Raw genomic sequence first — 20810 nt, 5'->3', positions numbered from 1 at the left:
TGTGTGTGTGTGTGTGTGTGTGTGTGTGTGTGTGTGTGTGTGTGTGTGTGTGTGTGTGTGTGTGTGTGTGTGTGTGTGTGTGTGTGTGTGTGTGTGTGTGTGTGTGTGTGTGTGTGAGAGAGAGAGAGAGAGAGAGAGAGAGAGAGAGAGAGATCCAGGATAAAGGATAAACGCTAGGCTTTGTATAATACCAAGCTCACTTAACCCCTCGATCATGCGTCCATTAACCCTTGTCGCTGGTGTATAGGTGCAATTGCCTTCAGAGATCACTAACCCCTTCGATCCAGCTGAGGTGTAGTCAGGCTGGAGGGCTGACCAAGGAGACTTATTTCTACCTCATATATGGCTCATCGAGTTTCACGAGAATAGTAATTATGGTGTGACTGGGCCAGCTCTGCCAGGTGATAACTAGCCAGGTAAAGTGTAAAAAAAAATAAATAAATAAATAAAATAAATGCCTCGGTTAAGTCCTTTACTACGATGGCGTCTCAGTTAATTATTACTACTTTCTGACGATTTTATTGAATTTCACGACTTCTTATAATAAGAGGGCTATATTACCACTCAGTAAAATGCCTCCAGGTCCGAGAGTCGCCGTTAAGGTGAATAAAGTCGTCTGGAGATAGTAAGAATGAAATAAAGAAAACGTAACAGGACTGAAAGAAGATTATTTCCTTTTGCTGCTATAAACACAAATGGTTGTGTTCTTTAGCCTAACACACGCTTTGATTTTACTGAAGTACCCCCTTTTTATATATATCATCATCAGCCGTTTGAGTATCCACTGCAGGACCGGCCTATCCTGACCGAAGTAGGGACGATACAGCCAATGTATCTCTACAAAGTGGCTTAGGCTGTCTAGCAGAGATTGTATGTAGGGTGAGAAGTGCTTGTAAGTGTGATTGTAGTGTTGTAGTAGCTTTGGATGTGTGTGTAGTCTGTGAACCAAGTGTAATCGGCCCGCGCAAGCCGACTGGGTGCAAACACACTTTACAGTATGCGACACTGGTTCAACCACAGTACCCCTGGTGTCCGCCAATGCTGTACATGGCCAGGAGAAGGCTTCCAAAGTTTAGTACCCTGGCGGGGGGAGAACTCTCGCTCTCCAGTGTGCGAAAACGCACACTTTACCACTGTACCACTGAGGCTCCTTTATATATATATATATACTAAGTGCGGAATAGTCCTCGATCAGATTATATATATTTGATCTTCAGGGCTTGAAGTAAGGTGTGTGTGTGTGTGTGTGTGTGTGTGTGTGTGTGTAAATATCTCGGCACAGGACCCTTTCACGACCGGTACAACTCTGGTTTGCTGTAGTGAAAATTATTGTTATATTTAGGTAAGAGCGAGTCATAGGAGCCTGTGATGCAATTAAAAAAAATCATACTGAAAACATTATGAAAATCTGATGAACACTATGAATAATTGTGGGAAAATATTCATGAGTCGCAGTATATATAAAAAAAAAAAAAAAAAAAAAAGGCTAACGACCTCGCTCAGTAATTTGACGATACTTGCTCCACTATTGAGAGAGAGAGAGAGAGAGAGAGAGAGAGAGAGAGAGAGAGAGAGAGAAACTGAATAGAAAAAAAATAAAATGTATTGATAAATGAAGATAAAGATATATGCAGATAGATGAAAACATTGACAGACGGATGACATATAGAGAGATTTAACGAGGATCGATAGACAGCTGGACAGAGAAATAGATCGATACATAGATAAAGGTAAAGAGAGCTAAGTAGATAGATATAGGTCGATAAACTGATAAATAAAGCTAAAAAATAAAGGTAATGAGTAAGGAGCAACGCAGGTATAAACTGGAGATACAGATACAGGAAGATACAGGTCGATAAATAGATAAATCATGCTAATAGATAACAAATAGATAAAAGATAGATAATGAGCATGTCACTAGGTATAAATTGGAGCTATTAAAGGCAAGTGGCTCTTTTGACATGCTAATATCACTGCTCGCAACACCTGACAACACCTCTACCGTGTAATCTCATCAATCCCTGTCACCTGGCTCTAACTCTAGCTCTCTTTTCTCGCTTACTTTCTCTCTACTGGCTTTTTTCCTCTCACTTTCTATCCAATCCCTGTCTGCTGGCTTTAACTATAGCCCTCTTTATTTTCGCTTACTTGTTCTCTTCCTACCTTTCTTTTCTCACTTACTTTCACTATCTTTCAGGATTCTTGTTTCTCTCTCTCTCTCTCTCTCCTTTTTATCCTTCTTTTCATTCTTTGTGTTTCCTCCATTTTCAACTTTCATTTGCCTTGTTCTCTTCCTTCCTTCCTCTCCCTCTTCCTCCTCGCCTTTCATATCTCTCCCCTCCTCCCTTGCTCACTTTTCACACTTCGCTTCTCTCAGACTTTCTCACGCTTTCGCATTCCCTTCCAGACCTCTACGTTTCTCTCTCTCTCTCTCTCTCTCTCAATACTCCTCATTCTATCATTCTTCTCTTCTTTCTTCCATACAACATTCTTTTCGCCTCTTTTCTCCTTTTACTCCCTCGTTCCTCTCCACATCCCTTCCTAATTCATCCTCACCTTCTTCCATCCTCCCCTCATTCACCACCTTACCCTCCACTTCTCCCCTCTCCCCCCCACCTTTACCAATCTCCCCAGACTTGCACCCCCGACCCCAACACGAAGAGGAGATAAAAAAATAAAAATAAAAATAAAAAATAAAAATAAAAGCGGAAATAAGAATGAGTTTGTCAGAGTTCTTTATAATGTTGTCAGTTTTATATTTTTGTGATGGGTAAGTAGACATGTTTGGCATATTCTCATTTGGGTGATGTCAGGTGTGTGTGTGTGTGTGTGTGTGTGTGTGTGTGTGTGTGTGTGTGTGTGTGTGTAGTGGGAGGGAGGGAGGAGAATAGGAAGACACTATGACCCATATTTTTGTCGGTTAAGGAAGTTCCCAAACTTCTTAAACAGCTGAATTCTACACATGGGATGTTTAATATCCTCTGCACGATATTTATACAATTCAAGTATGTATTGGAAAGACACATACAACATAAACGAGAACAGCTGAGTGTCGAAATCCTCCTAAGCCAAAGGGAAGAGGTATTTTTGGATAAGGGGCGACACCTGTGCACACCTGAAGTATTGTCATCTCACCTTTGAAGCACAAATTACCACATCTGTTTTAATACCGGCAAAAATCTGCGGGGGTCGGTGTTTTGCGGTGTCGTGTGCTGTGTTGTGCTGCGTGATGTAGTGTGATATGGTGTGGTGTTTGTGGGATCGTGAATTATGTGGTGAAGTGTCATGTAGTGTGGTGCATTGTGGCGTGGTGTGGTGGTGTGGTAAGTTATGTAGTGATGTGTCGCACTGTCGCCGCCCGTGTGTGTGTGTGTGTGTGTGTGTGTGTGTGTGTGTGTGTGTGTGTGTGTGTGTGTGTGTGTGTGTGTGTGTGTGTGTGTGTGTGTGTGTGTGTGTGTGTGTGTGTGTGTGTGTGTGTGTGTGTGTGTGTGTGTGTGTGTGTGTGTGTGTGTGTGTGTGTGTGTGTGTGTGTGTGTGTGTGTGTGTGTGTTCATTCTCTCCTCAATCATCGTTATTGCTTCACCTCATCACGTTTCTCACGCTGTTATTGCTCCGCCACTGACCTGTTTCTGACCTCTTCAGTGCGTCACACTTTTTTTTTTTAAATTCCTGCTGCCACCAAATTAATTTTTCACCTGACGAGACACTATGGAATGAGTCTTATACGTTTGTGTTCATAATCTGGCTGGGATCACACCTGTGCAATGAAGATGGTTTAGCCCTCACAAAAATCAAGACAACTCTGATATTCTCTTCCAGTTAAAGCCTGACTGAATTCACTTGAGGATGAGTAAAGAACGAAAAACGGAAGAGTAAATTCTGTCACTGTTAACCCTCTCAAGGTTGGGACTCAAGTACTGTATTATCCCTAAGCCAACACCAGAGGATATTATTCATCAGAGAGTGAGTCGTAAGGGGATGAGTTAATAAAATTCTTCAATGGGCTTAAATCTCAGGGCTGTTCAGTGTGGTGGCTTTACCTGTCACCTTACACAAGAATCTAAACACGAAAATAACCTGACGAATTTCATTACACACCTTTGGCAATATCCAGGTCTTCGGAAATGCCTCTCCAACACTATACACCTTATATGATGGAGGAAATGAAGGTGGGGGAGGGTTGTCTAGGAAGCAGGTGGGTAGATGCGTGGGGGTCTTTGTGGTGGAAGGTGAAATAATTCTCACAGGAAGTCCATCAGACAGCGACTTGCCACTTGAAGACGTTTACTGCGTGTTGTGTGTGTGTGTGTGTGTGTGTGTGTGTGTGTGTGTGTGTGTGTGTGTGTGTGTGTGTGTGTGTGTGTGTGTTTTGTGTATTACCTTTTAATCATTACATCTCCAACCCACTGTGTTTCCCGAGTTTCTTTTTTGTTTCTTTCTTCCAAACTCTTATAGAGCCTGGTGACAATCCTTTATTCTTCATGTCGCTTCAAACTTGGCACAATTGGTCCTTGGGCAAATATACCGTTTTATTTTATGTTTTCTCTATTTTGGCCTTCAGTGTTTCTCGAGGTCTAAGTCAACCATACAGACACACAATTATTGGGATCCTGTGTTCCTGGATGTTCTTTATTCATCCTGGCCTTTGCACAGAATTATGTCGGTGTACTCTAGCTGTGTGGAGACCATCCGGCATTCTCGTTGGGAATGTTGGCAGTCTTTATTTTTTGTCTCGACTATCATTTAATCTTTAATTGACCTATCAGGAACGTAGGGGACCAGGGCTTGGCGACTTAATCTAGATTTTTAAGGTGGGTGGCCAGTCGCTAGTTCCAGAACAGTATTATTAGAGCCCCAACCATTCATCAGATGCAAATCCTGGTAACATCCGGGACGAGGGCCTTAACCCACTACACCACCAGGCGTCCATCATGTTTTATGGTTACCATCCAAATGAGTTAATGTTTTCCTGGGCTACAAGAAGACATTTAGCCCGTCATTTAGTGTTTTGTTACCTAAAGTAGGAGTAAGTGCATGGTGGCGACCCCACCTACCAATAAGTTACAGTTATATTCATTTTATTGCAATACTATCAGTTCTGAGTGGCAGTGTTTACTCAGGCTGAAGAAAATCGTCTGACGGCCGCCAAAAGAAACAATCTAAACAATCCCTGGTAATGAAAGGGTTAAAGTACACTGCAAAGAAATGTGGTCAAGAATGAAACAACATACGTCGTTATTTTATGTCGCCTTCAGCATAGTCTTACAACACTCCATTACAGTACTCAGGCCTTCTACATATCTCGCCTGCAGTTATGCTAGTTAAACACTCTAATTTAGCATCACTTTGTCAACATAAAGCATTCTTCACCTCTCCTCGTTTCAAAACAACGGATCAACCTACTTACAAAATTTGTCCTTGCACCATCGCCTTTGCTCTCGTCAGTGCAGAGCAATCGATTTTTTTTTTTCCCGTCGACACATTCTGCCTCCCCGTTTTTTTTTTTTTTCTTTTTTCCAAGCACCCGTTTAAGTTCCTCTATCGACAGACTTTTTCCTGATATCATCCTGCCAAAATTTCACTGCCACCCCTACATTTTTCTCCTTGCTTTTTCTTCCCTCCCCTTTTCTCATTCTTTCTCTGCCGTCTCAGAACCCAACCTCGCAGACTCTTATGGATGGCAGCACAGTCCTCGTCAGCGCCACAGAAGAAACTGGTTCCCCAGAGCACGACGCACTGCTGGTGACCCTCGAACTGGCTGGGCTGGCCGGGGCACCAGAAGGGCACTCCGGGGTTTGCGTAATTGTCCCCGTTGCCCTCCACGTCCCTTGTCCCCACCCACGCCCAGTCCGGTACTCCAGCCTCGCCCTCTGGATATAAGAAAATGGACGGACGGACGGAAGGACAGACAGACAGACAGACAGACAGACAGACAGACAGACACACACACACACACACACACACACACACACGCAGAGAGAGAGAGAGAGAGAGAGAGAGAGAGAGAGAGAGAGAACAATGGGGGAGGAGAAGAGAGGGGTTAGAAGCGGAAAAGAGGGAGAGATGAGGTTATGATTCCTGGGTTGACGTAATCCCCGCTCAGCCAGGAGAATCATCATCATCATCATCATCATCATCAATCAATCAATTAATCAGACATCAATCAATCAATTAATCAGACATCAATCAATCAATCATCATTATCATTCCAACCTTAATGCCCATCTAAAGAGACTGAATGAAGAAGGATCCAGAGCCAATGAAAAAATAAAATAAATGCAGAGTTATTAAGCAACATGTTCATTCACTCAACATTCCAGGTCTTCATTCCGGGAAGTATTTGGTTACATTTTTAATGCAACGAGACAATTATTTTCATCTTAGGGGAGACTTTTATTTATTTATTTATCTATTTATGTGAAAGGGTTATGGAAGACATTTAACCCCTTTAGTTCGAGACGCCTTCCCTGAGGTGCATAAAATTAGTCTGGAGATCGTAGGAATGAGAAAATAAATACGTCTCCGGACTCAGCGGGTTTTGCCTCCGATGTCTTGGCTCCGCCTTGAGAAAATGGACAGGGTGACGAAAGCTGGACGACGTGGGAAGGGTGATGTGGATAAAGGGTGAGAGTATGTACGCAGAAAAACTGAAGAAGTGGCAGTGGAGGAATGAAATCAAAGAGAAAATGGATAAAAATGGATAAGCTGAGAGAAGTGGATATGTAGTCATGATTTATGGGAAGAAAAAAGACGAAACACTGGAAGAGGTGAAAAGGAAGAAATGGGGAACGCGGGAGATAATGGACGGATAAAAAAAGAAAAAGTGCAAAAGCAGGAATGAGAAAAAGGGGAAATGAATGAGAAAAACAAATGAAAGAGATGGAAATGGAGGTATGAAGACAGGGAGATAGAATGATGAGGAAATCTGTAAATAAATGAAGACAGAGCAATGAGCACAGGGAGAGAGAATGGATACAGGAAAGGAAAACTAGGTGTAAAGGAATGAGAAGATGCAAATGAGATATGAGAGAGGGAGAGGGGAGAAATCGGATACAGAGATAGAGAGGGCAGATTGATGGCTGTGTGTGTGTGTGTGTGTGTGTGTGTGTGTGTGTGTGTGTGTCATAAACATACATGCATACAGACAGTATATATGTGTGTGTGTGTGTGTGTGTGTGTGTGTGTGTGTGTGTGAGAGAGAGAGAGAGAGAGAGAGAGAGAGAGAGAGAGAGAGAGAGAGAGAGAGAGAGAGAGAGAGAGAATAATACTTTGTAACGGTACGTGTGCAGATTAGGTTCATTTCCTGGTGGGGTTAATACTGCATTCTCGACCTTGCACTGTCCCTGATACACCCTTCCCCTTCTCTATCAATACCATTATAATTTCTACCACTGTTCTCTATTTACTATTACTATTTTTGTTCTATTATCTTCCCTGTCATAAGTACTGTCATCAATAATACAATTATTCTGTTGCTACAGCTCCTACCGGTGCTATTATTATTATTATTATTATTACTATTATTATTATTATTGTTAGTAGTAGTAGTAGTAGTAGTAGTATAACAATTTTTCAACTCTCAAACAGTCTGATTTGTACCTCTTCACTATCACCCTCTATTATAATTACCATCATTATTGTCATGATTATTCCATCACTTTACAGAACAAAAATATTATGCCAGTTTCATCTTCATCATCATCCATCATCATTCTTACCTAACAACCACTTTTTCACACACACACACACACACACACAATTCTAGCTCCGACAGTAACGTTATTTCTGCCCTTTTGGTATCACTAAATTCACCTTGTTTCTTACCAGTCACTATAGCCATCTCGCCTATAAACTTATTCACCTTCTTCACACCTCAACATCCCTCCCTTCAAGTCCAATCCGCCGTCCCTTACATTATACCCCTCTAGAATATTCCAAAAGCTTTTATTCAGTCTAATTACACTACAGCTTTCCTTTCCACGACTTCCCTACAGCTTTCCCTCCTACGCTGTCCAGGTCACCATAATCTTTGTAACCCCGTTATTTTCCCATTAAAACAAGGCGTGGGTAGGAGGCAGAAGCAGGAACATGGAAGTACATATAGCCTAACTGACATTATAAACAGAGTGTCCTGTGATAAAGGCCATACATCCATCTACTGTACTTCTATAAAGACAAACGACCCCAACAAAAATAGACAAACGACTCATGCGAAAATAGACAAACGACCCATACAAAAACAGACATACGACCCACACGACAATAGACAAACGACCCATACGAAAATAGACAAACGACCCACACAAAAAAGACGAACGACCCACACGAAAACTGACAAACGACTCCCACAAAAACATCTCTGTCTTGATTTAGATGCCTTGTGTCTTGGATGGGGTGGCAACAAACAAATCGCCTCCATGTCACCCTGCCCTCTGCCATTAGCCTGCCCTTCCTTCAAATCATATCCCCTCGTTACTCATATACCTTGCCACATCATCCCTCACCTTATTCTCTGTCAACCTTCCCCCTCATCTCCCCTTCCATCTCAGTTATCTACACTTCTAGTCAGTCTCTCATTCTCTTGTGGGATAAAGACCGTTCCTTCGACTTACAAGTTAATGAATCGGTGCAACTATTGTTATGTGCATTTTCATATTAAATCCATTTTTTTTTTTAGTTTTCATACCCCCCCTCTTTCTCTCTCTCTCTCTCTCTCTCTCTCTCTCTCTCTCTCTCTCACACACACACACACACACACACACACACACACACATTCACCACAGCCACCCTCTTGCTATCCACGACAACCAAAACCTACAAACACACATGTTATCCCCTTTTCACCACCCGATTCATAACCATTGCACTATAAAAAGAAAAAAAAAAAAGAAAAAAAAAGTATAATCATATTGTTTATCTATCTATCCACATAACTAGCCTGCTTCCCCCAAAGAAAGGGAAGTAGCCATGACAGCAGGACACTCTCAATTTACTCATCCACACACACACACACACACACACACACACACACACACATTTATTCGTATCTTAGCCCCAAGGGGAGAAGGGACAGATCCTCACCGCACCACACCGCACGAGGGTCAACTGCTCCCACACCTTCATTAAATCCTTTCACTGCGATGACTTCTTTTTACTTCTTTTTCAGTTAGTTATCTCCAGACGATTTTATTCTGTTCAGGAGAGTCTTTTTCATACTGGAGGGGTGAGATACAGCCCTCGTTAACCCCTTCACTACGAGGCTTGGTTGAATTAAATCGGCTTCTGGCTGCACGATTAAATTAGTGGCGTCATCGTTGAGAGAGAGAGAGAGAGAGAGAGAGAGAGAGAGAGAGAGAGAGAGAGAGAGAGAGAGAGAGAGAGAGCACACTGAAGCGAGCATTAAGATAAGCGACTTTAACACTGCACAGCTGTTTTCACTCCATTTACGCAGATTATAATGTATGTGTGTGTGTGTGTGTGTGTGTGTGTGTGTGTGTGTGTGTGTGTGTGTGTGTGTGTGTGTGTGTGTGTGTGTGTGTGTGTGTGTGATCATCTGCCTCTGTCTAATCCCTTATTTCACATCTCATTCCACAATTATCCCTCCTTTACATCCATCACAACTTTCCTTCCACTCTTTTCCATTTACATAACTCGTAATAATAAGATAAATAACATAAACTTAGTAATGGCAAGAATATATCTTAAAAGGTGTTATTTTACTTAAGATATTAATTAAGATTGTTTCTAACCTCTTCAAGATCCTTCCTAAATAAAATCGTCTCTTGGTAGCAGGAATGAAACTAAAAATAAAGGGTATCGTCGTACTGAAGAGGCTAACAGTTAATAAAAACCATTCCCATATTAACACTTTTAAGTCACAGTTTTGCGTCCTCTCTCTCTCTCTCTCGCTTTCATTTTTATTTCCAGACCTTTTCACTCCCCTTAAGATACACACTTCGTAATCCCCTTCATTCCTACGCTGCTCCTATAAATTACATAAAATCGCATGGCTTCACCAAGATTATGAGAAACGTTAAGATAAAGAATAAGATAAAGATAGCGTCCTGGGGCTGAAGGGGTTAATTAACACTACCACCATCGTCCAGTGCTGTTGGTAGTGGTATAGTAACGTAACTCAGGATTCTGTGTTAATTGCTTCGACCTTATAAAACGCATATGACATGATTTGTTAAACTGTGGAAATACACTACCGCTGCATGTATATTTGCTGTGTGTGTGTGTGTGTGTGTGTGTGTGTGTGTGTGTGTGTGTGTGTGTGTGTGTGTGTGTGTGTGTGTGTGTGTGTTTATACTTATGTTTGCATGCAGACAGTGTATATTGTATACTTAATATGTCTGCATGACTGAGGTGTATATAATTAGGTATGTGGGTCAGTAATGTTTGATTGACGTACGCTTGACAGGAGTGTGTATAATTAGGTATGCAGGCAAGTAATGTATGTATGAATTTATGCATGACCAATGTATAATATGTATCAATATCAATGTACACCAGTGGAGTGTGCAGTGTACATTTCTGTCCCTTGAAGACCACAGCGTAAACTTGATTAATCCCTCCAGTCCAGAGATGCTAAATGCAGGTCAACGAAAACCACTGGTAAAAATATATAAAAGATTAACTACTGACCCCCGTTTCTTTTGTGCTAGATATTCGATTTTTTTTTCTTCAAAGAACTTTTCGGTAGAACAGAACAGAACGCAACACAAACAAAGAAATTACCGGAAGGAAATATTAAAAAAAAAAAAAAAAAAAAAAAGACAAAGCATTTAAGAGGGCAGAACTGAACCAGAATGAAATACTGTAAAAATGAAAAGATGAAAGACAGGAGAGAGAGAGAGAGAGAGAGAGAGAGAGAGAGAGAGGGGCTACTTCCCTTCTTAACGATGACGTCTTTGTTTATTTACTTATTCTACTTATTTATTCACAACCGCCTGACGATTTAATTACGTTCAGGCAGACCTCTATGGTAGTGAGGGGATTGGAAATGCCATTAGCCTCTACAGTTTTAATAAATTTTTAGTTTTCTAAAGAGGAAATGATAAATGATTGGAGGGAAAGAAGAACTGGTAAAATTATCAGAAAGGAAAATTATGGGAAAATAAAAATAATAACAAAAACTCTACCTAATTCCCTTTGGAGTCACTTTTAGGAGCTATTTTTGTACCGTAATAATTATATTTAATTCATTCTTCTATCCACCAGACGATTTTATTCAGCTGTGTGTGTGTGTGTGTGTGTGTGTGTGTGTGTGTGTGAGAGAGAGAGAGAGAGAGAGAGAGAGAGAGAGAGTAAAGTCTGGTGGCAACAAGCGTAAACCACCAGAAGAATGATTAACCCTCTCACCATCGGGACAACTCACGTGTTTCAATCCTGTTAACCCAGATGATTTTATTCACAGTCCGCTACAAAAGCCCCAGATTTAGCCACTATTAACCCTCCAAAGGTCAAGACAACTCCTAGAATTTTTTTCCACCTATTAGGCAAATTTCTTCTTCCAAGTCACCAGAGCCGACATGCTAAGCGCCTTTTGATTCTCTCTCCCCTCCGTTTCTTCATCTTTCTTGGTATTTTTCCTCAGGCTTCTTCCCTCCTGCCTCCTCATCGCCCTAAGTGCTTAATACCTCTGCCATTGCCTTTCTAACCTTCCGGCCTCCCTCTTTCCCAATCCTATTTGTACCTCTTAACACAGGATTCTAATCTGTAATCTACTCCTCTGCCCTCCCCCTCCTTTTCTGTATTCCTTGCACCTTCCTTGGATCTCCTGTAATTTTAAAACTTCTGTGATGCTAACCTTGTCACATAAACTGATGTTGTTTGACCTGCTCCTATGATTCTCTCAGCTGAAAAACTCGCATCGTGTAATCTGAAATAGACTATATAAATAACTGTCGGGGTCGCGAGTTTGTTAATGGCGATAGCTTTAATGTTAGAATCACCCAACTGAATAAAATCGACTGGCTGGAGTATATAAAGAAGTTTCCACCATGCGAGTTCATTCTTGATCTACCTGCAGCAGTACAGAATAAAGCACCGGTATGGAGTTTGGGAGCAGTGTTTAAAGCATACACACACACACACACACACACACACACACACACACACACACACACACACACACACACACACACACACACACACTTGCGAGCACGGATGTAAAAAAAAAAAAAAAATATGAGGATCTCAAAGTATGGACCAATGATTTTTACGCCTACAAGCCAGCAGGAGAAGAGTGGTAAGTTAGTGCTGTCCTTATGAAATTTCACATATAGCCAAATCGAAGCGATAAGGGATTAGCCTCGTTTTCTTCACCTTCTCTCCTTTCTCTAAACTTACTTTACTTTCTTTATCCTGTCTCTATTTACATCTTACTCGGTTCAGATCTTCATCTCTGTCTTCCTTCTTACCTTCATTTTTTCCGCCTTAAAATCAGCCTTTTTACTCCATACACTCATTAAATATTTACCTATCAGCATCATCTAATTCATCCCCTCCCCACCTCTTCCTCTTCTTTTATATTATGTATTTCCTACCTTTTATATTCTATTGCTCTCATACTCTCTCCTCCCTCCCCTCCTGTCATCTCCTCTTCTGTCCATTCTTCCCTTTTCTACCGTACTTTCACTTCTTTCTTTTCTCTTTCCTCTCCTTTCCCTCCTCATGTCTCATCGGATCTGGTCTTCCTCTTCTCTCTCTCTCTCTCTCTCTCTCTCCATGCCTTTTCCATTCTTCCCCTCCTTTCAGTTTTTCTTCTTCTCCTCCTCTTCCTCTACTAGTCTCCTGCATCCTCGCTCCTTTCCTTTTTCTTCCTCTAGTTCTCCATCTCCCAGCCTGCTTTCCTCCTCCTCTCTCATCTCCTCCTCCTCTTCTACATTTTTCTTTCCTTTCTTCTTCTCCTTCCTCCATATTCACCTCTTTTTTCCTTGTCCTACTCATCTCCTTTCCTCTTTTTCTCTTCTTCCTTTCCTACTTGTTCTTCATCTCTTCCTTTTCTCCTCATTATTCTGATTCCCTTCTTCTTCCTTCATTTCCCTCTCTACCCATCCCATGTTGTTTTTCCCTCCTCTCGTTCCCTTCCTTCCCTTTCAACACCTTCCTCCCTTCCTCTCCTGGCTTCTGTTGTTCCTCCCCTCTTCTCTCCTCCCCTCCCCTCTTTCTTCCCCTTCCTTCCTCTCTTCCTCCTCCTCCTCTCGTGTTCTTCGTTTTTCTTGCCATCTCTTCCTCGTCCTTTCTTCCCCTCACAAGATCAAAACAATCTCCTTCGCTGTCTCTTTGCAAGCTGTAACCTAGATCTGAGAGAGAGAGAGAGAGAGAGAGAGAGAGAGAGAGAGAGAGAGAGAGAGAGAGAGAGAGAGAAACATTTACGTATGAGGAAACTGATATTGAAATGTGTGGGAGAGATACAATGCGGAGAAACAAGGCGTTTATGCATGAGAGGACAGATATTGCGAGGTGTGTGTGTGTGTGTGTGTGTGTGTGTGTGTGTGTGTGTGTAGATTAATTTTACACATGCACACCTATTCCACGTTTCTCTTCCTATACTTCTCTGACCGCACAATATATTTTCTCAAAATAACGACAAGCCACCTCTTGGGAGAGTTCTGTGTGATCAGTGGATATGAAATTCTCTCTCTCTCTCTCTCTCTCTCTCTCTCTCTGCAACACCACCGCCTCCCCCTCCCCCCCCCCCTCTCTCTCTCTCTCTCTCTCTCTCTCTCCTTCCTTACGCTGTGCCTCCATATGCCTGGTGACGGTGCATAAGGAGTCACAATTCGAAAGTACGGCCAGGTCGGTGAAGTGGTCAGGGGCCATCTCAGAACAGCCGGTCCTAGCTTCGTCCCAGGTGATGAGGTCGTGGTTCAGGTAGATGCACCGCTCGCCCGCCTCCTCGAACGGGCTCGGGCACGTGATTCGGGGCTTCGGATCCTTGTCTTCGTCATCATCATCTCTCTCGCGTCTAGTCAATGGGGCCTTTGGATATAATAGAAAAATTAATATCCACCAGCTTCGTATTCACTCCCCTTACTCCTTCGAACGGGCTGGGAAACGTGGTTCGAGGCTTCGGGACTTCATCGACTTGATTTTCATACTGGTTCTTGTCAGAGGGACCATGAGATAGTAAAGAACTAGGGAATCACAGAGGGCCCTTGGGATCAAATACATAAATATATAAATAATAAATAAATAAACAAGGATGAGTTAAAATCAGACACACAGCTCCCTCGCCGTTTCAAAAGGGCCCAGCCGGGTGATTCACGGCTTTTGGGATTTTTTTTTTCTTCACCAGCATTTCTAATCACAGGGGCCTTGGGAAAAATATAAAAGTCGTAGTTCAAGTAGAAAAATCACTCCTTCGCCTCGCAGAAAGGACTAGAGGAGGTGATGTACAGTTTTGGAGCCTTATTTTCCTGTCTTTCTGTTCTAGTCAAAGGGACCTTGGAATAGAAAATGTGTATAACCATCAATACTCTGCCAATTCGAATGGGGTCAGTCAGGTGAATAGGAATGTCTGCCGTCTCCCCTCCCCCACCCCAGTTTCTCTTGGCTGGTCCTGGTCTGTGGGGTCTAGTGAGAAGAAAAAATGATGTATGTAAACTGATGAAGGATCTGATTCACCGCTCGCTTCCTCTTAAGAACAGACTCGAGGCTTTGGGGCTTTGGTGACTGTTAACGTCGGCGATTTTGGTCACAGGGACCTTAAAAGAAGACGAAAGACGGGTGAGCATTAATTTGGCTTCAGATGCAGGTGGATGCACTGCTCCCTCACTTCTTCGAATGGGCTAAGGCAGTGATTCTGGGTTTTGTTGACTCGTTTTTCATTGAAATATTGTTACAAAGGTCTACAGGATGGGATAAAATAACGTTCTGATAGATACACCGTTCCCTCACTGCTTCAGACACTGATATTAATTATGGTGTCAAAACCCTTCGGATCCGATTCCCGTGTTGTTAATAAGTTAGTAAATAAAAGCATTATACTGTATCTAGTGCTTAGGTTTTGGTCCTTCACTGAGGCCATTTTGGGGTAGTCGTATACATCATTTGCATTACTAACTCGCCCATCAATCAAACTAAATCATCCTTCTAAATGACTTGGTAACATACTATTAATCAATCACAACATATTTTTCATCCATGCCTTGCCGACACTTGGGATAATCTACGGTGAAACTACCAGCATTTCAGACGTTGCCTAATGCTGCTAGAAGTGTTTAGTGTTCTTTGGAAATTATACAGAGCAAGAAAGTGGGATGTAAAGGAGGTAAAAAAAAAAAAAGTGCGTTCAGGAAAAGGTGAAATATGAGAGAGAGAGAGAGAGAGAGAGAGAGAGAGAGAGAGAGAGAGAGAGAGAGAGCATCCCTAGTGTAATCCAGGCTAATGCAAGTACCACAATAAAAGGGGACATAAAAATCACTCATACCATTACCGAACACAGCATAAACCACAGAAAACACATCACACCAACAAAACAAATCAGAAAAAATATAATAAGTACAAATGCAGAGAGACACATTAAGAAATCAAATTAAAACACACACACACACACACACACACACACACACACACACACACACACACAACGAGCCCTAAAATCACCATGCCAAAGAAATCACACCCACAAAATCAGCAAATCAACGACATCAAAACTAAATTCAAGGGGGAAGCAGGGAAGAATAAAACCACTAGGCTATATCAACACATTACCTAAAGCTCAACAAAGTGAACACTGAAATAAACATGGAAAAGAAATGACATCCCCTAAAATATAAACCCGAATCTATAAACTAAATCCACACGGGGAGGCAAATTAGAGTAAAAGTAACTCGCCAAGCATATTAAACGCACACAATGCCTCCATTTCCAAATCGTTAAGAGAAAAGATTTGTCGATTTGTTCCATTCTGTTCACTAATCCGGCAGGGCTTTTCGCGTTGTAATAAATTCCTTCTGTATTTACTCGTTAGGTCCTTTTTTTTTTTCGGCTATTAAAACAAATGGCGATTGGGGTGGGGAAAAGAATGAGAGTTAAAACGCATATTGCCCCCCATCTCTTACGGCGCTAATGAATTGATTTCCAGGATGCCTCTGTGTGTGTGTGTGTGTGTGTGTGTGTGTGTGTGTGTGTGTGTGTGTGTGTGTGTGTGTGTGTGTGTGTGTGTGTGTGTGTACGTTGTCATTCCATTAGTGTCTACTATTAAATCTGTATTTTTAATATTGGAAACGGTCGGTATAATCACTGGACCCCACTTTCCTCCCTCCCCCTCTCATTCTCCCCACCCTACCCTCTCCCCTCTCACCCCTTCCCCAATTCCACTCTCCCCTTGCATCCCCTCTCCCCTCCTCAGCACCTCCTCCCCTCCTCTTTCCTCCCTCTCCCCTAGAAAGACGAATTTCCTCCACACAACGATTATAATTTTTTAAACTATTATATGCCAATCTATCTATTATCCATCCATGATTATTTTATCCATTACTTTAACTGTGTTTATCCTTATCATTTCTTATCTACCAGTGTATATTGTCTACCTATCCATCTATGTCTATTCTGTCTTCCTGTCCATCTGTCTACCTGTTCATGTATGTGTATCCTGTCTACTTTTATATTTGTCCGTTTTAGCTACCTTTGCATCCGTTCATTCTGTACTGTGTGTCTATTCTGTTTACCTATCCATATAAGGTGTCAATTTATCCATGTTTTAGCCAATGTATTTTAATCCTATTGTAATCCCTAATTTCTAACTTAATTAAATACGGATTTCGATCTACAGTATATCTATTTTTATATTCCTTTGCATCTTTCTACCTACGTATATTCTTACACAAACAATTTACCTATCTATCTACTGTATATCTATCAAACTGTATCTATTTCTTAAGCTATTTATCTGTGTATTTCAATCTATCCATCTGTATCTGTCAATTTATCTTGCTATCTATCTCAATATCTATCTATCCAGCTATCTACTCTACATACGACGTGGCAGGGGAGGTGACTTTCTCCGCTAATCATCAGCAGTTCCCAGAACGCGTTGGTAATTTAGCAACACCAGTGCACATAGCAGCATTTCTGATGTTGCAACGGTAATGCAACGGGCCATTCTGCAACGGGAAAAACCAAAGGAGGAAAACGGACATTAGAACGATAAAGACAGTGCCACACCAACAGGGAACAGGTCAGGAATTGACCTCACTTCGTCGGGAAAACTGACTCTAAGCTGACCACTTTCCCACAAGACCTGCTATACTTCATTCACTTTAACTTGGCCCAGATTTTTTTTTTTTTTTTTTTTTTTTCAGCTAATTTCACGTAGCTCAGAGGCAGAAAAAAGACAATACTGTGGCTCTACAACCTTTTATGTAGCACTTCTTCGTGACTAGCATCCTATTCTAGTGTATATCTTCTACAGTCACATCTCTGCATTCAAAATGGAGGGATGGCAATTTTAGGCCCAGGTAAAGAGAAAAGAGTATAGTATCACAAAAAAAAAAAAAAAAAAATCTACTAACAACGTCACACTATTACAACGTGTAGGGTAAAAGTCAACGGGAATATCAACGGAAAGGCAACATAGATCAGTAAGAAGTAACGCCAGACTATAAGAAGTAACGCCAGACTAGTAAGGAGTAACGCCAGACCAGTAAGAAGTAACGCCAGACTAGTAAGGAGTAACGCCAGACTAGTCAAAGATACAGTTTTTCCTCCTTCAGGGTGATGACGTCTTTTTGCTGTTTATTTCAGTGCCGTACGTCAGAGCTGCTTACTTCTGTCTGGCTTTGGTGATTTCTTAACATTCCTTCCTCAGCGAATTACTCAGCACATTGCATTTTAACATCCTCTTCTATGTTACTTAGGCAAACCTTGTCAAAAGTAAAACGAAGTAAATGGAATACAGGAAAATGTTAAGGTGTAAAATGCAGACTAAATCGCCATGGAACAGGTGCCACGAGGCCTCTTATGGCAGCTAAAATACAGTCCACTTCTGCTATCCAAATTTCACTGCGTGAGGGGGGGGGGGTGAAAGACAGATCTACAAATTGGCTATTTTCTGTTGCCTTTCTTATAAGTCCTGACTCACTGCGTCCCGTTTTGTTTTTCTGTTATCCACATTTCATTGCCATCCGTCAGAGTTGGAAATAATCTCTCTCTCTCTCTCTCTCTCTCTCTCTCTCTCTCACACACACACACACACACACACACACACACACACACACACACACACACACACACACACACACACACACACACACACACACACACACCTGTTTTGTCACTGTCCTCAATGCCCTTCCCACTATCCATCCCCTACACGTCAGACCTGGAAATATTCACACACGCATCCTTCTCTCCTGCCACCCATATTTCACCGCTGAACGTCAGGGCTGAAAACAGACCCACACACTCCCAACCTCTTTGCTGTTACCATTCTCACTGCCCCTTGACAGCACACACTCGAATTTCTGTAATCCATATTTCACTGGTACGTGGTGTTTGGTGGGGGACGCCTTCCCGTAGTGGCACCAATTTGCTGGGTGGATCCGTTCCCCGGTTATACAAACTTCCCTCAGTTCCTTCCGTATCCTATGCCAGGAGGACGATGCTTAAGAGAGCAGTCTGTCTGGATTACAATCACATGAGCCTGGGGTTGCAACATCAACTACTATACGTCAGAGGTGAAAGCAGACGTACACGCTCGCATCCCGTTTTCTGTTATCGTTCTCAGTACCCCCTGCCACTCTCCTATCTCGACCCATCCTTCCATTCACTGGATCCACGCACAGCGCTATCTTAGGTTTGCGACACTACCCAGCGCTTGGACGCTCTAACCTACTTCATTTCAACACCACCAGTTTGTAACATCACAGTTCCACTCTGCCTCGCTTGATTACTTCACACCGATGACATTTATTCCTTTTTCCGGCTAATACCAGACTTCTATTCAGCTCAGGACAGCAATGTGTTAGATAACCTTAGTCTTCACCAATCCTTCACTACAGAGCTTTCTTGGGTGTAAATACTCTACTAGTAGCAGTAATTTTAACCCCTGGCTCGTCTGAACGTGAACCCAGAGACTGCAGACCAAAGCTGCCCTTCTGCAGTCCACCATTCTCCTTTCGGGGAACAGGGAGGGAACTGAGCAACGTGTGTATAACCGAGCAGCTCCACAGCCCGGTCATACTGGTGCCACCACGTGAAGGTGTCCCTTTTCAGGATCAAGTAATCCGGAGGGAGAAAAAATTAACTACACAATGCCTCGCCTGATGCAAAGGGTTAGCGCTCTAACTGCCGTGAGTTCCCGCAGACCAAATAAAACCGCCCGTCGTCACCAGGAGTACAATAGTAGGTGCTCTTTATATTCGACCTTTGAACTTTACTGTGATCCCTGTTAACATTTTGGTGCCTCGGCTTTCTCATGGGCACAGAAAAACTGTCTGACGTTAGCCTACAGAAAAGATATCTCGCAGTACGAGGTACCGAGCTCTATAGTATGGAGAGGCTTTCTCATGGGCAACGAATATGCACTATACCAGACGCCCGTGCCTTTTGAAATCAGCCGATGAATTCGGAAAATAAAGTGCCATGGTCCACTGCACAGATAAAATACAATACCATGGCCCACTGCTCAGCTTAAGTAAGAAACAGCGAAACAGAAACAGCAAGCTAGGAACAGTGTTCCAACTGCAGTACCATTGTGGGGGCGACGAGTGCGGGTGTTTCAATGTGGTGGCCAAAGTCACATGCTCGCTGCGGAGATAGCCCCTCTACAGCTCAGTGGTCAGAGGTTAATTCCCTAGTATATTAACATTAACTGTATCCATCTATATTTTAGTCTAGCTACCTCCAGACGATTTTATTCAGCCAAGGGGAGGCTTTTCGAACGGGGGGGGGGGTTATATGTCCTTCATGAACTCCATCACACTATGCTGCTCTCCTTAACTGGATAAAACCATTGGGTGGTAAAAAATGCAAAAATAAAAACACATCTCAATTACTACTGCTTAAAAAAAAAAAAAAAAAAAAAAAAACTCAGACAGGAACATAAACAGATGCTAACAGACCTACACAGACATGGGAACAACCAGACGCAACTGACACAGTATAACACACACACACACACACACACACACACACACACACACTCAGACAGATTAACACAGACACCGACATTGCGACACGGTGAGAAAGGATGAGTTAATAGTGATCACGTGGACTGCTGCGAAAACACGGTGGAAGAGAGTGGAAAGGAGGTGGAAGAGGGCGGAACAGGCGTGGAATAAGGTGGAAGAGGGTGGAACAGGCGTGGAATAAGGTGGAAGAGGGTGGAACAGGCGTGGAATAAGGTGGAAGAGGGTGGAACAGGCGTGGAATAAGGTGGGAGAGGGTGGAACAGGCGTGGAATAAGGTGGGAGAGGGTGGAACAGGCGTGGAATAAGGTGGAAGAGGGTGGAACAGGCGTGGAATAAGGTGGAAGAGGGTGGAACAGGCGTGGAATAAGGTGGAACAGGCGTGGAATAAGGTGGAAGAGGGTGGAACAGGCGTGGAATAAGGTGGAACAGGCGTGGAATAAGGTGGAACAGGCGTGGAATAAGGTGGAAGAGGGTGGAACAGGCATGGAATGGGGTGGGACAGAGGTGGAATAACTGAACGAGTGAAACAGGGGTAAAAAGTGGAACGGGATCGGAACATGAGGGAACACGAATGAAACATGTATAGCCAAGGGTGGAACAGTGTGGAATGAGGAGGAAACGGGTGGAACAACACAGACTATAGAGGAACACTGTAGGACAAGGTGT

The 20810-nt window shown here is 42.6% G+C and overlaps 1 pseudogene; it reads right to left on the bottom strand.

Moving 5' to 3' along the window:
• Positions 1-1289: 1289 nt before the first annotated feature.
• Positions 1290-20810, bottom strand: part of LOC145393547 (uncharacterized) — a 34820-nt pseudogene continuing 15299 nt past the window's right edge.

The sequence above is a fragment of the Coenobita brevimanus genome, chromosome 24, assembly GCF_032717465.1.
Source record: "Coenobita brevimanus isolate Jiangsu-jjx chromosome 24, ASM3271746v2, whole genome shotgun sequence".
In the NCBI taxonomy this organism is placed as follows: Eukaryota; Metazoa; Arthropoda; class Malacostraca; order Decapoda; family Coenobitidae; genus Coenobita; species Coenobita brevimanus.
Note: the sequence above shows the minus strand (reverse complement) of the source record. Positions and strands in the feature narration are given on the sequence as shown.